The 18,685-nt window shown below is 42.1% G+C and overlaps 1 long non-coding RNA gene across 1 annotated transcript in view; it reads right to left on the minus strand.

Moving 5' to 3' along the window:
* Positions 1-577: 577 nt before the first annotated feature.
* Positions 578-18,685, minus strand: part of LOC146400244 (uncharacterized) — a 29,084-nt gene continuing 10,976 nt past the window's right edge. The window contains exons 2-3 of the long non-coding RNA XR_014816880.1: positions 10,579-10,684; positions 578-5,849 (exon numbers count right to left, since the gene is read on the minus strand). This is a non-coding gene — a long non-coding RNA (uncharacterized LOC146400244). The remainder of the gene's footprint in view (positions 5,850-10,578; positions 10,685-18,685) is intronic.

Here is an 18,685-nt window from a genome sequence, read left to right on the forward strand (position 1 = left end):
ACAGTGTCACGGGACTCTCAAACCTCGCTGCAATTTCAGCAGCTTCTTGGAAGAAGGAAATCATTGGCATGCTTATAAAAGCTGGGTTCTGATGCACAAGCAAAAAGATGAGTTGTAAGAAAAGGAGCCAAAATTTTGGTTTTGACCATCCTGAGTGTTACAAGGAAAATTCAAAATTTAGGTAGTTTGAATATTTTTTACTTCTAAAATATTTACATTTGCTGCAAGAAAAAAAAAAGTCAGGAATTTTCCAGCATTGCCCTTGTAAGAAAATAAATAAATGCTCTGAAAATTTGTTAGATGAATAAAAATTAGTTTATAATTATCTACCCCATAGATGTGCAAAGCCAAAGTTCATATTCCTGGTACCAATTGATTTGCTGAAGGAGATAGAGAATAGATAGATAGATAGATAGATATGCAGTTTGTCATTTTTATTCAGTAAACAAATACACAAATGCCTACAACCACCAGGGAATTCTAAGGTCCATCCGTTGCTCAATTATCAGGAAAGATAGGATGTAACATGGCTGTTTCTTTTTGTTGTTATTTTTCTTAATAAAACGAGAGATAATTATTTGCATAAACTTTGGCTTTATTAAAATACGGGAAGATAAGAGTGTGCTGCTAGCAGTGGGAAATAATTAAGAGCAAATGTTCCTGCCAACCCAGAACACTGCCCCACAAACGTAGAAAAGCACACTTTTATTACTGGGTAGCCAGTGACCCTGACACCTCACAGGTAAGTCCCTGGAGAAGTCCCCAAACCCGAAGGGAATCTGCAAAACAAAGAAACGATCCAGGCAGGTACACGTCAATGCGTGCTTTTCTTCGAATAATCTATAGCTAATCCTCAAGTAGGAGAAGACGGTAGCACCAATGGCCATGCGTAGGTCATCCTAAATTCCCATGGCAATTAAAGCGGACATCTGTATTAGCTAATCGCCTTTCTCCAGAGCAAAGTAACAACAGTAATGATAATTCTTCCATTTCCATGCAGGTAGTTTTACCACTGGGAGCCAGGCACCTAAGTTAGACTCTCATCCTGCCAAAAGGAGAGATAGGGCACCTATTTCCTTGATGTTTCCATCTCAAAATCTGGCTTCCAGACTTTTGAGAAAAGCATCATTGATTGTAAAACCAGAGGGAAGCTCCTTTGGCTTTTAAAAGGGTTTGCGTTCATTGCCGAGGGACAGAGAAAGGGTTTGCAATTACCTTTTCTAAAGGAAGAACTTTAAGAAGAAAACAAGGGAGACCTCTATCCTCTTTTCACCGGGGAAATTTTCAAAATTTATTTTAAGATTCGTATTTGCTCTGACTGGAGCATAAGCCTTCTAACAAAAATGAGATTTTCACCAGACTTGAGAATAAAGCATGTGTTCTACAACTGAGCTTGTAACGGACTGAATATTTCCTCCCATTCATGTATTTATTCTAAGCATCTCAGCTCCACGAGGGCTTGTTAATAAATCTCAGAGGCATTGTTTGCCTGCATCAGTCAAAAGTCTGTGGCATGTTTTAACACACACACACACACACACACACACACACACACACACACACAGTAATCTTAAGAAGAGAACTTCAGACTCCTCGCTCTAGACCATTGACCATTTTATGTTTTATTTTTGGTATGAAATAACCCACTTTTAAAATGGTGCATCTCTAGAAAAATCTTGCAGTGGGAGAGATCAGACTGGTGCCACACCGCCAGGGCTCTTTCGAAATGAGCAGAAAGGCTGTCCCCTCATCAGCATCAGCCCTGGTCCTGGAGCCCCTCCTCCTGCCACACAGTTCCCCCTCCTACCTGCCTTCATGAAACACCGGCATGTCCATCACCTGCCAGGAAACGTCAGCGGCTGGCTTTGTGGAAGGCTCTAGAAAGGGCTCCATAGCTCCGAGTCCAGTCTGACGGCTGTGCCAGGACCACATCCTAAAGAAGCACTTTTGTACCTCAAACAGGTTTCTAAGCACAGGTGGGACTTAGCCAGGGCAGTCAAGGTGGATGGGGCCTTCCAGGCAAATGATAGGCATAGGACTTGGAAAAGGATATTGAGAAATAACCCAGAATGTGGGTTAGCGGTGTCTCTTGAAGAGCAGAAGTGGCATCATGCTGGCTGAGGCATGTTGCCCTTCACCCTGAAGATACCGCAGAGGTGACCTCTGAACAAGGACAGAATGAAAAGTGAGATTGTGACAACATATCTCTCCTGGGACAGCTTGGAACAGGACACAAGGCGCCAGAAAGGTCCTGGAGGAGCTCTGCCAAGATGAGGGGGTGAGACAAGTAGAATTCCTTAGATGTTTCCAGCAAATTAAAAAAAAAAAAAATAGAGCGTATTTTATAACCATCTCTCTTTCTGGGGAGCTTCTGGCTGGGAGAGTGAATTGGGCTTAGGCTGCCACCGGGGCCCCGAGGTGTCTCTAATTAATGATGTCTAGGTGGACACAGAGGCTGATGAGAAAAGCAGCTGGTTCTGCTCCTCCTCTGGCCACCGCCCTGCTGTGTCACTTCAGAGCACAATCCCAAGGGTATTAAATTTCACATCCCCCCCAGTGCAGAATTTGCATAGGTGGGTCCCATGTCCTTAAATTCTTACTTAACATTGTCTAATTTGGCGCTCGTAGCCTAGTTTTCAATTTTAAATTCTTCCATATCTGGTTCTCGTGAGGAAAACATGTTTTCACGTCTCAAAAAAGCTTTGGTCACAGCTGCTTTGTGTGAATGAATTAAGCAGAGGGTGTGTCTACCAAAATACTCTTCCTCCTTCTGTTTTTTTTTTTTTAATTAAAATGGCCTTTTTCATGTTAAAAAATAGTTTTGGAGTGTTCTTGTCTGTGAAGTGAAAATGTAATTTTGGAACTTTAGGGAATCGAAGAGGCGGACACGGTGGGATTTCTCCTCACTTGTAAGAAGATGCTTCGCAGAGGAAGGGATGCGTCCACAGGGGGAGCTGCAGTCTTCCTTCTGCTCTGCTTCAGCGGCCCCTGTTCAAGGGCTCCCACTGATTTTGACCACGAATTAGCAGAGATTCATTTTGTCCTAGTTAAACCCATTTGGGGAGAAGCTGTATCTCTACACACGGTTCAGCTGGCGGAAGCTCGCCGGCAGACGGATGATGCCCTGATAGCAGGTGGCCCTCAAGGACCGTGTGGAACGGAGAAGGGACAACATCCCTTCCCCCCCTCCCCGGCTCTGGTGCTGGAAGGTGACAGTGGAGCTTGGCTCAACAGTCATCTGCTGATTTTAACAGTTCTGCCCAAATTTCTTCCTCGGATGGGGCAATGGAATTTCATAAAATGGATTAACCTGCCTCTGATTATGGAACTGGTAGAATCTAATATTTGGGGGAACTAGGATTGGAACAAAAATTTGCTTCTTAAGGCTTTCCTCTATTCCAATTAATTGTGCAGCCACAAATGAACTAGATCCACTGCCTCGGAGCAGCAATGACTCAGAGCCGTGCAAGAAAATCTTGCCAGGTAGGAATCAGCTTGGTGAAAATACTCTATGTCCTGCTGGTCTCTGACATTTGCCATCAGATTTAATTAGCAAACTAAAATCCCCCATGAGGTAAATACTGTTCTCCCCACTTTTACACATGAAGAAAACAAACAATAACGACCACCACCAAAAAATCCCCCAAGCAAACAACAACAACAACAAACACAACTGCATCTCAGGTGACTAAAACCGGCATCAAGCATGTGAATGCCCAGCTCCAAAGCCCCCTCCACATCTGGAATAACCTTCCCAGAATTTAGGATCCAGGGATCTGTGGTTGCAAACAGCTATAGAGTTGATAGTATCGCCCCTGCCTTATAATTGAGGAAACGGAGGTGTGGGGAGATGATAGGTCCCCATGCTGTTATAATAGAGTTTGAAGAGGAAAACTGGGCTTCAAAGCCAGATGTCCAACTTTTCTCCAGCAAGCTGTCTTACCCGAAGCCCAAGGCCACTTGGGACACTGCAGTCTCTGTATTTTATTTAGGATTTTCTTTCTGCCCCAAGGCCCTTCCCATCATGTTAGCAAACCATCTTCAAGATTCTGGACACCTCATGGCAGAAGCCAAAACTTTTTAGGAATTGGCAGTGGGCCCAGGCATTGTTCTATAAACTGGAGAAACTCCGGCGAGAAATTCACTTGCTGTGATTGATCTAAGAGGGAATTCCCTTCCACCTTGGTTGCATCTCATTCCTTTGAAGACGTTTCTTCCAGAGCCTCCAGGACGTGGTGAGGGCCTCCTTCCTTGGCCCTCACGGCCCTGCAATGACCCTCATCTAAGCCACCCCTGGACTATGGCTGTTTATGAATCTGTGGTATCTGCTAAAATCTGACTTCGGGAGGACAGAAGAAAGCTCTTCACTCCCTGTCTCCTGGAGTCCCCTAACATAGGGCTCCATGAAGCTTTTCTTAATTTGGGAAGTAGGGTCAAAAGACCCATAGTTCCAGAGCAGAAAGGAAGGAGAAGCCTGGTGAACGAGAGAGAGTCACCCAGAACGGTGCAGGGACTCAGCAGAGGAGGTGGCATTTGGGAAGGCGTGGGTTCATGCTCATCTTGTTCCTCGCTGTCATCACCTTTCTGGGAAAAATTTTCATAAAAACAGCTTGAAAGCGCAGGTGCTTTGGGGCCGATGCTATGACAATTGCTGTGCTAATCACCACGCCTTGCAGATTAGTGGAGATTACCGGTGGGCTGGAGGCTGAAGAGACAGGCTGGCTCCAAGGCAGCCTTGGCAAAACCCTCCCAGGGCTCCTGCTCAGAGGCTGCTGGAGGAGGGGAAACAGATACTCTGGCATCTTGCTCAGGGGATGTCTGTGAGCCGTGTAGTGAGCCATGTACTCTGGCAGTTAGTGGAGGGGTTCTTGCTAAGCCTGACCTCCAGTCTTGCCAGGATTGACTCCCAAGAAAAAAACGTGTGACATACCTTTACTAGAAATTAAGGAACATTAAATGAGAAAAACGTTCCAACTCTAAATTGGTTTGAGGTTCCCAGGAATACAGCGACTTTTTTTTTTTTTTTTTGGTCTTTTAAAGTATTTGTGAGTTTGTTGTTTGTTTGTTTGTGTCTTTTTAGGGCTGCACCCACAGCATATGGAAGTTCCCAAGCAAGGGGTCGAATCGGAGCTGTAGCCACTGGTCTACGCCACAGCCACAGCAATGCCAGATCGAAGTCTCATCTGCAACCTACACCACACAGCTCACGGCAATGCCAGATCCTTAACCCATGAGTGAGGCCAGGGATTGAACCTGCATCCTCATGGGTACTAGTCAGATTCGTTACCACTGAGGCAGTGGGAACTCCCTAAAGCGACTGTGATTTTATTACAATAAAATATCTTCGGAGTCCTAAACATGCCAATAAGAGCTGTGAGTCCTCAAGTGTAAGTTCAGGTACCTGTCAGCATGAGCCCTGATGTTTTTGCCCACAGAATTCTTGTCTCCTCCCCCGCCCCAGCCCCCAAACCACCGTTTCACAGGATGGGTGTTCTGTAGAGCATTCTGGAAAATTATGACCTAGATTTGAAGGAAGAGAAGTTACGTTATCTTGCTTTGAGGATTAATTTCGTACCTTCGGTGGGTGTTAGGTAGTTTTATATACATTTCCTCATTGGACCTGCCCACATCAGGGATATAGACGGTGCTATGTCTCTTGACAGATGTGAACATGAGAGCTCAAAGAGCTTGCGTGTCACCCTCCAGTTCGGTGGGGCTGCGATGTGAATCGGAGTCTGCTGGCAGCATACGCCTCGTGTAACAGTGGTGGTGCGACCCCTTTCCGGGGGGAAGGAGGTCTCGGCTCAGCTGAGGATGGTGGAGTTCCGTCTGGACTCAGGTTCTGCTGGCTTGATGAGGAGGAAGGCAGAAAACAGGGGTTAATTTTGGCAGCTACTGAAATCATATTAAAAGAGGATGTACGATCAGGTTGAAGATTAGGTAACAGAGTTAGGGAACTGGGATACTGTTCCAGACAGCTGTGCCTCCCCGTTAGGTACCTGGAGGAAATGCTTGATAGAAGACAGTGAACAACTGAAAACGAAGCCCTCTGTAAAGTCCCACAGAAGCTTCAGCTGCCTGGCTAGGTTCAAGAGACAAATGAAAAGAAAAATCGCTTTTTCTCAAGGCCTAGATGCAACAGGGTTAGTTGCTCACCCCCAAATTTCTGAGCTAAAGCACCAGTCTCCTGACCCAGCTGCCCTGCCACCCACTAGGGCATTCCCGCTGGATCAGAAAGGCAGCATCTGTGGGCTGTTACTCCACTGTACAAAACCTTTAGGCCTGGTAAAAATTTGGACCAGGACTTATTAAGATCCCCCTGCTCTTTGCTACATGGCTAATTGATAACTTCCTTTGGGATACAACGAAATTGTAGGTGGGGATGTGGTGGTGGTATCTGCTTAAAAACAACGTTTTCAGGAGGAAGTGTCAGAAAAGCTATAAAGGAGATCATACATTTACTCTTAAAAGCAACAAGGTCAAGGACACAGAAGAGTGGTCTGGATTTTCTAAAGAATGAATGAGGTTATTTTACATTGTCTTGTCCCCTGATTGCAACCCAAAGTCCTGGTTGGAAACCATGCAACAATGATCTGAAGGTAGTGTATTTCACGTGGTTGTGTGATGTATGTACGCCTATGTGCATGTGTGTATCTGGTGTGTGTGTGTGTGTGTGTGTGTGTGGTTTCCTCCCAAATCTCTCTATCTTTTTTTTTTTTTTTTGTCTTATGGAGGTTCCTAGGCTAGGGGTTGAATTGGAACTGTAGCCGCCGGCCTACACGACAGCCAGGGCCATGCCAGATCTGAGCCACATCTATGACCTACATCACAGCTCATGGCAATGCCAGATCCTTAACCCACAGAGCAAGGCCAGGGGTGGAACCTGCATCCTCATAGATGCTAGTCAGATTCATTTCTGCTGAGCTACCATGGGAACTCCCCAAATCTCTTGAATTAGACTCAGGACAGCCTAACCCCCTGGCTGGTCAATATTGAGGAACAGAAAAACAAACAAACAAAAAAACCCTTTGTTTTTCAAGGACTAAGTTCCCTAAGAGATGGAGAGAGAGGGAATTCCATTTTGTTTGTTTGTTTATTGTGTTTTGTTTCAATGTTTCCCAGCATAGTCCCCAAGTCTCAATCCCCCAGATCCTCTGCTGGGGAATCAATGGCAGCATCTGTTATTGAGACACTTAAAACTCTGAGAGAAAAGTCCTTCTTCCTGAAGAAGAGCACTGAACGAGGACAGCATCCTTTGTGGTCTGATCAGAGAAGGAGGATCCGTGCTACATTTTACTTAGATTAAATGGACCGAATGGTAGAAAGTCATAAAATTCACTCAGGAACAAACAGATAACCAAAATACTACCATATCTATCAAAGAAATTGAATTAATAGTTAAAAATCTTCCAAAAGAGATAACTCACTCCAAACTAGAGTAAATTCTACCAAACGTACATGAAAAAATGAAGGAAAATTCTACATCATCTCTTACAGAAAATAGGAGTAACTTTCAACTCATTGTATGAGGCCAACATTATCTTGATTGCAAAATCATAGAAAAACAGTGCATGAAAAGAAAACTATGGATATATACTATTTATAAATTTAGACACAAAAATTCTCAACAACATATGAACAAATCAAAGAGTCAGTATATAAAAAGAAGAAACCCCGTTACTACCAGTTGGAATTTATACTAGGAATGGAAGGCAATTTCACCATTTGAAAAGTCAATAAAATGCTACATATGAGAAAATGCATGATAATTTCAATAGAGGCAAACATTTGGGAGACAATCTAAAAACAGAAGGGAATTCCCTCCATCTTGATGAAGGGCCTCTACCGAGACAAACAAACGAAAGCACATAGCTAATCCGTGGTGGGAGAGTTCATGTTTTCCCTCTCATGGTGGGGAAAGGGCAAAAATGGTTACTCTCAACTCTCTTCCTGCAAAGGGTAAAGGAAGTGCAAGCTGGTGCAGTACACCGAGGAAAGGACATAAGGACTGCTTACATTCAGACGTAAGGACTGAAAAGAAATGAATAAAACTCTATCCACCGAGGTCATAGTTGTCCACATAGAAAACCCCAAGAAATATGGAGAATAAATCTCCTGGAACAAATAAGTGAATTCATCAAAGTTGAGGATACAACCTCAACATAATAACACAGACTAATTTCCGTATTCAAGCAATGAATGATTGGAACAACCAAAAGTCAAAACACGGAATCGCCCAAGATAATTGTACCAGTAAATGATAAGAAATGTTATGTTTAGATTTTAACATCATACTACAAGTTTAGAGTCTGTATGCTCTGAACTCCAAGACATCATTGAAGTAAATCAAAGACTCAGATAAGTAGAAAGACTCACAGCCATAAACTGGGAGACTCAATAGAGTCAAGATGCTCTTTTCCCCTAAATGAATCTACAGATTTACTATGAACACAATCAGAATATCAGCAGGCATTTGTGTAGATGTAGACAAGCTGATTATGAAACTGGATGGAAAATAATCACATAAAAAGATGTTTAGCGTCATTATTATTTGGGAAATGCAAATTCTCATTTATCAGAAGTAATAATGATTAAAAAAAAATTGACATTGTTACGTCCTGATGAGGCTATCTATCAGCTGGAATTCTCACTTATTACTCGAGAAGATGCAAAATGATAAACCACCTCTTAACAACAGTTGTGCAGATGCTTATAAAGTTAAACATGTACTTACCATTGGGCTTATCCCACCCTCAAGTATTTATACTAGATAAATAAGATATTGTGTTCACACAAAAGCATAAAAATGTTTATAGCAGCGTTTTTCACAACAGGCAAAAACAAGAAATAACCTAGATAGTCATCAACAGATGAATGGACAAAGAAAATCTGATTAATTTAAATAATAAAATACTACTCAAGTATAAAAAGTAAATTCCTACTGATGCCTGGGAATGTGTGGTGAATTTCATTTGCACAATTTTAAGTGAGAGTAGTCAGGTCCAAAAGGCTACATAATGTATGACATTCTTTACACGATATTTTGGAAAATGCAGAGCTACAGAGACAGAAAGCAGATGCAACTGGAGGAGTTAAAAGTAAGGGGTGGATGTATCTAGGGAAGGGCAGAATGAGGGAAATTCTTGTGATAATGAAACCTTTTGTATCTTTTTTTTTTTTTTTGTCTTTTGTCTTTTTGTTGTTGTTGTTGTTGTTATTGTTGCTATTTCTTGGGCCGCTCCCGCGGCATATGGAGGTTCCCAGGCTAGGGGTTGAATCAGAGCTGTAGCCACCGGCTTACGCCAGAGCCACAGCAACATGGGATCCGAGCCGCGTCTGCAACCTACACCACAGCTCACGGCAACGCCGGATCGTTAACCCACTGAGCAAGGGCAGGGACCGAACCCGCAACCTCATGGTTCCTAGTCGGATTCGTTAACCACTGCGCCACGACGGGAACTCCCTTTTGTATCTTTATTGTGATGGTGTTTATACAATTCCAGGCATGTAGAGTGGTATCTGTTCTCCCGTGTTCATTGCAGCTGCATTCACCATAACTAAAGTATGGAAACAATGCCTGTCCATCAGGAGACTAGAAGATGAAGAAAATGTAGTCTATCCATGCAATGAAATATTATTCAGCCTTAAAAAAGAAGGAAATCCTGCCATTTGTGACAACACAGATGAAACTGGAGGATGTTATGCTAAAGGAATAAGCCCCTAACAGGAGGACAGGTACTCCTTGATTCCACTTACATAAAATATTTGATATAGGAAAACACGTGGAAGCAGAGAATATGTCATATGGTTGCCAGGGGACTGGGAGTGGGGGAAACAGGGGGCTGCTCTTCAGTGGGTATAAATTTTCAGTTATGCTGGATGAATGCATTCAAGAGACGTACTATATAACACAGAACCTGCAGTTAACAATAGGTGTCGCACACTTATCTTATGTGACCTTGCCCCCAAACGAATAAACAAACCAAAAAAAGGGGGCGGGCACATAAGGAAACTTTGGGAAGGGCTGGGCACCTGTCATCTTGATTGGGTCCTGTTATCCCAGGTGTGTGCCTATGTCCAAACTCATCAGATTCTACGCATTGCGTATGTGCAGTTCTTTGTTTATCAATTACCCCTCAAAACAGCTGTTACAAACATAGAATGGTAGACCTTGAAAAGTGAAATTTACTGACAGTTAATGCAAGACAGAAATATTCTGAATGCCGTAAATTTGAATGTAATAGAACTCTTTCTGTCATATATGGAGGATGTATCGTGCTTCTATGCCAGCTTATTGTATACGCTACCAAGATCATAGGCTTTGGGCTTATAGAAGAATAAGCAGGTCTGAAGAGTTTGGAATATGTTAAAACTGGGGATGTTGAAACCAGCAATAAGCAAGTTATGAATATAAGATTGAGGAAATAGGGAGAACGAACAGGATTGGAGGTTTGCAAGCGCCACTTTATATTTGCATAACATTGTATTTTCACACACACACTCACAAGCACATTGTAGCATTTGACACTCACCATAGCCCTATGATGCCCACCGCAAATCATATTTGAAAAGAGGTACCTGAAATCCCAATGAAGAAGGTGTTAATTTTTCAGAGTCTTCTTTTCATCATATCTCAGGGGTTCTCCTAAATGATGCATGAATATGAATTTATTCTCAATCGAACCTGTGAAGGAGAGTAAAGAGGCATATAGTGTTACCTGATCTAATAGGAATTAAAAGGCATCCTTGGATGAATGAAAGCTAATTAACTGTATTTAAGTCTATTTGCTGGTTAGTAGCCTCACAATTTCTCCCAGTTATATGGGACTCTTGTGCAATTATATTTTAAAATGATTTACTCATTTGATCTATCTAAACAGCCACAGTTAATTTTAAAAGTGATTAAACATATTCTAGGCATGAACTTATGAACTACATTTCAAAAAATAAATCATCATTTCATTGAACAGAGTCTAGTTTAATTAATGAAATTTAACCAAATATGTAGTCAGTGATTTTTCTCTTACCAAAATTTAGTAGCTGGGGTCATCGGGGCAAAATATTTGTGCTCCCTGACTGCACATAAGTCAATCAAATCAGTTTCACACACATTTGAGTAATTTTTATTATTTTTGTAATAATTACTAAATCAAATGTCACTGTAACAGCAATATTTAAACAGTGATACTCATTGAAATGCCATGAGCAATGAATAAATTCAGTAGGTATAGAATATTTATAGCAAATGTAACAGATTTTTAAATCAATGGGAAGTGAAATTGTGACCACTATTGGAATAACAGGAACTAGGTAATAAAAATTTAATTTTGAAGAATTACCCATGGTTTACATTGCCTCAAATCTGCAACTTATTAGCTGCTTGATCTTGGTCGAGACAGTAAATTCCTCCAAGACTCAATTTCACTATTTATCATATGGATATAGAATAATACCTAACTAGTAGAACTACTATGGAAATTAAAAAAAACATATTTAGTGAAAATAAAGTATGCCATAAATGGTAACATTGTTGCTATTGTCAGTATCGTTACTACCATGACCTAGACTATCTATTCCTTCATCAGGAAGAAAGATATTATTTGTACTGACAAGCAGAAGGGACAAGACAGAGTAAGCAATATCTGAATGTTATCACAAGGATAAGCATCATTTTTTTTCTTTTTTTTTTTTTTTTTGCTGCCCCGCTGCATATGGAGTTCCCCGGCCAGGGATCAGATCTGAGCTGCAATTGTGACCTACACACTGCAGCTATGTCAATGCTGAATCCTCTAACCCACTATGCCTGGCCAGAGATCGAACCTATGTCCTAGTGCTGGAGAGACACTGCTGATCCTGATTTGCCACAGTGGAAATTCCTAAGCATCATTTCTTGGAGCTGAGGTTAATTAACATTTTGCCAGAAATTCCCCTAACCAGGCTTGAAGAAAAATATCTGATCCAAACTATTGCCTTGGCAAAAGAATTTTAAGGTAAGAAATAGAAGGGCGTTAAAACTGAAGATAGCTGCACATAAGGTGTGAGTTAAGTGTTGAGGTCTCATTGGTCAGAAGAGGCCCAAAAATGTAAGCAATACCAAGAAGTCTGGAAGTGAATCCATGTGAAGACAGTTCCCTTTGAACAATCAGTATTTCAGTGCAGAAGTGGCTGCATTATTCAGAGTTGTGTCAAGGAGAGCAAAAACACATCAGTAATTTAAATGGGGAAATTTTAATGTAGAGAACTACTCACTGGTAACATTTCTCTTTGGTAGGGGGTACAACCCTGTGAGAAGCCCTTCAGCTACTTCTCCAGCTTCCTGCCTGACCGTGAAGGAAGGAATAAAAGAGAACTCTGAGAACACCCGAAGGCTAAAGGAGAGCTCCAGAGGGAGTAGATGGGCGGGGGCTCCATCCCTCAAGGCTGGACTTTAGACCTTGTTGGCAAGGGTGTGATGGCGGCCCAGAGCTGGTGGAGAAGTTGGCTGGTTGCCTTGTCTGGATCTGTCCATAAGCTGTGGGGTGAGACCAAAGAGAAGAGGCACTTCAGCTGGAACTGGTGAGCACAAAACCTTCTGCTGTGGGTACTGCAGGCCCTGTCACAGAGAGCATGGAAGTGTAGACTGAGCCCAAAGGCCGGGAACTTCTTGCTGCAATGGCAGAGCACACCCTGGGCATCCCACAACACAGCATAGTGCCAGCCTTGGGTCAGCTACCAGTACAGCAAAGTACTGGGTCCAGCTCTAGTACAACAAAGCGGGGCAAGGAAGGTAGATGCTTTGGGGCTCGGAGATGACACACGGATGACTGCCCAGCAGGGATATCTGATGTTGTTACACCTCACATTGTACCAAGTGCATAAACTTACTTAATATTCATAGCAGTCTCGTTGTTTCAAAACTGAAATCCTTCCCAAAACAAAGACCATGAGTGACACACCTAGAGGCAAACACATTTAGGTGTCTTAGTTGTTGCAGTAGACAGCACACGCCATAAGAAATGAGGGCACCCCAACAATGAGGGGCGCCATGGAAGGGTTCTCCTAAAGTTTTGAGGGTGCCAGTTAGTCTCAAGACAGTCTTACTAGTATGGTCAGAATTTATAAACGAGGAAAATCACCAGAACACTCAGCGGGCTTATTTTTAGAGCCCTAACCCACGCTAAGTTAGTGTCAGATCTCTTTGATGTGGTCTTATCTAAAACACATGGCTGTAAATGGGTTTTTGCTCCAAGGGTTTTTACTTAATCTCTGTTCATGGTTGGCTTGGTTAATTTGCTTGGAAAATCATAGCACATATATGCAAGGTATGATTTCGCTTTCAACTTTCAGTCTGTCCCATGATACCGCAGCAGAGCTATTGTTAGCCAAGTTTGTAATGGTGTGGACAGTTATAATCTCAGAAGGTCAGACCTGCAAGGATCTTGAGGAAGGCTTGGTTTAAAAGGAAGGTTGAAGGCCATTGTCTCTTATCCTGCTCACACAGTCTTTGCTGCCGACCGGGGTTGGTAGATGCAAACTATCACACTTAGAATGGATAAGCAATGGGATCCTACAGTACAGCACATGGGAAATATGTCCAGTCTCTTGGGATAGAACGTGATGGAAGATATAATGAAAAAAGGAATATATATATATATATATATACACACATATATATCTATATATGTGACTGGGTCACTTTGCAGTGTGAAACAAGTAGGTATGATGATTTGCATTTAGAGGTGACCTTGGCTACCTACAGATATGCAAAAATTTTCCATTTCCTTCACCAGCAAATTCTCTCTCTTTTTGTACAGGGCATGAAAAATCATCCTGGAAGTAGTTTTATCTTTCCCTGACCAATAGGAGTTTACATTTAAATATCTTGATTTAAAGTGACAGAATTTGACTTAATGCTATTATTACATCTTCCAATCCAGAGATTTAATTTAATCACCTAGTGTAATTTTCTATTTAATATCAATAAAATGTCTTTCTCATTGATCTTACATTGAGAATGAGATCAGATTAATTATGTAGGTCTCCCCAGATTTATAGCTGGAAGGGAGAGTGAGAATTGAAATGAGTATATTTAAATTTACACTGATTGGAACCGAATATCCTAGAAGTCTTTACTAAAAACAGCTTTTCTGACAGGGAAATACGTACAGAGCCTATTAGAGCTTTTATGAAACTTTAATTCCTTTTCAGTGCTTTTTATGTCAGAGAAATATATTGAAGTAGAGAAAATTTATCATCCACTTTTGAACATTTAATGACTAAAAGAAATAAAGGTAGGTCCAACTCATGCAGTATGTGATCAGCGCCGTTGCTTAAGCAAGGGTGACTGAGAATTACATTAACTCAGAAAATTGCTCAGTTCAGTCCAGCGGTGGATTGGGAACCCCCAGCTCTGCATCCATGGAAACGGCAGGAGTACAGTTTACTAATATATCCAGTGTCAAAGTGCGTGTAATAGCGGTGAAGTGGGAACATCCGAATGGCAATGTGGACTCTCCTGATGTGTGGCTATCACAGAGGTTGCTGTGTCAGCTACCTCCCTTGGTGGGCTGCTCTTGCATATTTGGAGAGTCAAGACCAAGGAGCATATATCTCATTTTAGAGCATGGTGCTTACTGTGTGTCTACAACGTTGTCTTTGGAACTGGGTAAAAAAGGATGATGAGTAAGACATCATTTCTGAAAGCAGATAATAGAAACAAGACTTTGTGGTGATCCAAATTAGGGTTTATGTTTAGAAAGGACAGGTGGAGTTCCCAGTGTGGCTCAGTGGGTTAAGAACTCAACTTTGTCTCTATGGGGGTCCCTGGCCTTGATAAGTGGGTTAAGGATCAGGTGTTGCCATAATTTGTGGTGTAGGTCACAGATGCATCTCAGATCTGGCATTGCTGTGGCTGTGCTGTAGGTCACAGCTGCAGCTCCCATTGGACCTCTAGCCCAGGAAGTTCCATATGTGGAAGATGCATTAGTAAAAAGAAAAAAAGAAAGAAAGAAAAAAACAGAGGTTGATTTTAAGAAAGGATCCTTAATTTTTTATGCAGAAAGAGAAGAAACAAAAAGCAGAAGATATTGCCTTCCCAGAACTTTGTGTAACTATGTCAAGGACTGAATCAGCAAGGAAAAGATGACCAGGCCTGCCCAGCTCTCAACTTCTAAGTCTTAGAACTTGCCTGCCTGACACAGTCAGTAACTCTTTTGGAATTATATCCTGCACGAAACCTATATAGGAACCACCGGAAATCAGCAGTGGACAAAATCAGCACTTCAGCAAAATCGAAAATCCATATGTGTTAATTGCGCCATCTTTTCATACTAAATGTTCAGAATGAGTGATAATTTTTTCCTATGTCAATATATATCTCTGATCAACAAATTAATTCTGGGGTGTTTTAGTAATATATCTGTAAATCCAGTATAATAAATAGTCTTTATAAAGCCATCAAATCTGACACATCAGTTTTGCACATATTAGCCATTTTCACCCCCCCCAAAAAATAACATTCTGGATTAAGCAGACAGTTGCCCCCCAAAGCAGTGTAGGACGCCTGGAGTCCCAGCTCTCTAGAACCCATGTCTCTGAAAGTACTTCGGGATCCACAGTGTTGGTATTGGAGGAAGAAGTACTTAGCACTTAAGCAAGAGTTCCTCCTTTTCCATGTCCTCACAAAACACCAGGATTATAAATCTGAGGGTGATTTGTTTGGTCCCACATTATTTGCTGTTTATGACCCTGGATTCCAGGAGGCTAAGCTATATGCCTTTACACCTGATTAAACAGTTGTGCCTCCTATAATAGCAAAGATGCTGAGGGTGTGGGGAGAGCCTTGGCGAGGAGGGCTCAGGTCTCCCAGTAAAGTGGGGAAACAGGCACTATTTCATTGAGTGTATTTTAAGGGCTGTTTAACATTAAGCACTGCTCTGAAGATTATGAATAATAAGTAGATGACTTGTTTGGGGAGAAGGTCTATAATTCTATAAAACTGGCTGAGTTAATGCCCTAGAAACCTATTAAGCAGGAATTCTTATTGCACCAAACTATTGTTATTTCAACTAGCAATCCATGTAATAATGGCTGTTTTTAGATGCTGGGTCCCCCTTCCCTGCCCCTTGGCACAAACATTCTTTTAGTTGGCCTGTCATTTTCCTTCACCGTGTGTTGATAATTGATGAACTGGCTGATTAGATGGGAAGGAAGGTGAAAGACTGACAAAACTTAATAGGTTTAACTAACCCTTAATCATCTTTAATGTCCAGGTTATTTGAACCTGGGAGATTCACTTTTGAGGTTTCTCTTTCTTAGGATAATTTATAAAAGGCCTTTATTCATTTTATTTATTCACTAAGGCTCCAGTAAAGATGTTAGAGGCATACTTCAGTATACTCAACAGCATAATTCCACATAAATAAAGCACAGAGGGTAGTGGGCTAGCCATAACTGGTGGGAAGTGAGTCTCCAGGAGGACTTGGCAGAGAAGTAAGACCTGGGCAGGGGGACTGGAAGGCAATATAGGGGCACGAGTGTGGACAAGGTAAAGGCACCACCATCTGCAGCATCACTTGCTTCCGGAAAGTGCAAACCTGAAAGGCAAGCTTCTCCAGTAGCCAGGCTGACGTGGAAGAGTCACCATGACCACCCTCCCCAGAGCTGCGTCAGCCTTCGCCCATCATCCCCCCAGTGCCATCTGCCTTTGCCCATCTCTACCTTCTGTGCCCTGGCGGTGGTGTCACCCACACTCCTTGTCCTCTTCCTTTCCTGCGGTTTGTTTTCCTGCATGGATACTCCCGCAAAGGTGCTGGAGAAAGGAGAGATTGTGCTGCCTTCCCTGCCCTCTCCTCTCCTCAGGTGGGTTGTGACATCTCTCTTTGCCACCCCTTTGGCCCGCCTCTCTGGCTGCCTCCTTTAAGAGTTACAGCTCTTATCTTGGAGAGCTTTCTAATTAGACAAAAGTTATACATAACAGAAAAGAAATTAAAATGTATGTTCATGACCAATCAGCCATAAAAAGGAATAAAATAATGCCATTTGCAGCAGCATGAGCCTAGAGATTATCATACCAAGTAAAGTGTGATAGAGAAAGAAATACTATATGATATCACTTACATGCGGAATATGACACAAATGAACTTATATATGAAACAGAAACAGACTCACATAGAGAACAGACTGAGGGCACTGGGAGAGGGATGGACTGGGAGTTTGGGATTAACAGATGCAAACTATTGCACACAGAATGGATAAACAGAAAGGTCCTACTGTATAGCACAGGGAACTGAATGGGAAAGAATATGAAAAAGAATATATATGTGTGTTTGTGTGTGTGTGTAACTGAATCGCTTTACAGTGGAAATTAACACAACTGTACTATACTATAAATCAACTGTACTTAAATAATCTTTTTTTTTTTAAAAGTTACAGCTCTTGCCAGCTTGGAGAACACCACCCCCTCACCTTGCCCCTCTGGTCAGAACATGAAGGTCACGGTCCAAGGGGTCTTCTATCCACTCTTGATCCTCTTGACCTTGGCCCCATCACTGTACACGGTCACGTCATTAGACGTCGTTCTGCTAGTCCTTTGAATATACCATCTGTTTCCTTCAAGGATGCGGAGTGATAACTGTTTGCTAAGCTTAACACTGTAAAGATTTTCTCTTTGGAAACTAATTTTGTGCTTGAACAATTCACTGAAACCTTCCGATGGCCATACAAATTTCCTATGAATTAGAGCATTTTTTAAAGTAGCTTCGCTAATGATGTGATAAAATAAACCTGTGTCCCATTCATCTGTAGGGTCAACAAACATACAGACTTATAGAGATTCTCTAAATGTGTATAAGTGTGGACATCTCAAGCTATCTCAAATCTATCTCTGGATTTATAAATACGCAATGGGGCAATAAACACGAGTTTTAGGAAAACAAAATCTCTTTTTATGTCTTTTGTCAAAGTGTTAGAAGAACCGTGCCATAACTAAATGATCTGTATTATCCCTTTCTGTTTCTATTATTTTAAATCTCTCATTATCTCTTGTTGAAATGATTGTCATAATTGATGGACCATGAGGCGCTTGGGCCTGTGGTCCGTTTCCTCTCCTGAGTAGAACTGTCCAGGGCTCCTGCTTCTTTAGTTCCTAAGACTTTGGTAGCTGCTTACAGACCACAGTGAAAGTGGAAGTCACTCTCCTGACTGGCCAGGCACCCTGACTTGCTCCCACCTCTCTCCAGGGTTTGAGCGCATCATTCTCTCACAAGAACCAGGTGCCCCAGTAGCAATGACCGCACATCCTTTCCCAGACACACCACTGCCACTCTTCCTCGTGTCTCATCTCCTGCCTTATCCGCCAGAGTCAAACTGACTCATTCATGACGGCTTGGCAGAAGTAGTTCATTCCCTGAGAAGATTCCCCTAACATCTTTATTCTTATTTCCATGCATTTTCCCTGTGTTTCAGTTTTAATTTACTCATGTCTCTGTGCCATCATATGTCATGTTACACGTGATTATCCCTTCATACACCTTTATCTGTTCAGTAACATAAGCTACTTGAGAACAGCAACAAAGCATTTTCTGCCTTGAACTCCTGATGCCTTGCATGGTGTCTGGCACAGGAAAGTGCCGTCAGGTCTATTGACGGCAAAACAGTAGGATGCGTGAATTGTCCCAGGACTCAACCTGTGCAATGCAGAGAATTC

The sequence above is a fragment of the Sus scrofa genome, chromosome 9, assembly GCF_054392235.1.
Source record: "Sus scrofa isolate SSC_HxYL_T2T_F1_AM1 chromosome 9, Sscrofa_HxYL_maternal_Yorkshire_Landrace_v2.0, whole genome shotgun sequence".
Taxonomy (NCBI): Eukaryota; Metazoa; Chordata; class Mammalia; order Artiodactyla; family Suidae; genus Sus; species Sus scrofa.